Raw genomic sequence first — 826 nt, 5'->3', positions numbered from 1 at the left:
TTCCATAAAGATTTACAGCGTCGGAAATCCTGTACAGGGTCGTTCTGAATCAGAACCAACTCCATGGCACGTAGCCACCACCAATGCACAAAGACAATGTTTTGCATTCTACTTTGGGAAATAATAACTGGAATCTTAAAAGCTCATGAGTGGGGCCTTGGTTCTGCTAGGGTTGCATTCTGTCAAACTGATTCCTGTTCACTTTTGCCCCTTTGAGAAGAACGTGGAGTCTACGAGGACCTTCTTCTAGGCGGTCAGCAGCGAGAAGGTTCACTTCACCAACCTCAAATGCTCAGTAATTGCAGACGTGAAACATGATGGCTCCGAACCTTTAGCGGACATGTTGTTCTGAGACAGACACCGTCTGATGATGCGCAGCTTCCCACCTCACTGCTCAGGAAATACTCACTGCCTTTGCTTCCCACATCCAGGAGAGGAGTGTGGCTAGGAGCGGGGACCAGCCGGCTGCTGGTACCCGGCAAAACTGATGGTGAGGAAGAGGCCAACAGGCAAATTTTAGCCAGAGACTGGAGCATTTAATCTAAGAATAACTTGACATTGTCACTCGACTCACTATCTGGAGGACCAAGGAGCACAACTGCGCCCCCACCTCCTATGCCCTCCGCCTAAACGCCCTAGGACTGACGGTACATCCAACCAGTGTTCTGGGAGAGACACAATCGAAGAGGGATCTGGACAAACTTGAATTTATTTCACTTTCTTGCTGTCACCCCCTACTTAACCCTTTAGTAGTTAACTGCTCCCACCATACATTCAAGCTACCTCTTACTCTTGAGATTTGCCTTGCTGTTGTTAGTTGCCATTG

The 826-nt window shown here is 48.4% G+C and overlaps 1 pseudogene; it reads left to right on the top strand.

Moving 5' to 3' along the window:
- The first annotated feature begins 145 nt into the window (after positions 1–145).
- On the top strand, positions 146–488 carry LOC102811439 (annotated as a pseudogene).
- The last annotated feature ends 338 nt before the right edge of the window (positions 489–826 follow it).

Source organism: Chrysochloris asiatica, unplaced genomic scaffold (assembly GCF_000296735.1).
Source record: "Chrysochloris asiatica unplaced genomic scaffold, ChrAsi1.0 scaffold00185, whole genome shotgun sequence".
Classification (NCBI taxonomy): domain Eukaryota; kingdom Metazoa; phylum Chordata; class Mammalia; order Afrosoricida; family Chrysochloridae; genus Chrysochloris; species Chrysochloris asiatica.
Note: the sequence above shows the minus strand (reverse complement) of the source record. Positions and strands in the feature narration are given on the sequence as shown.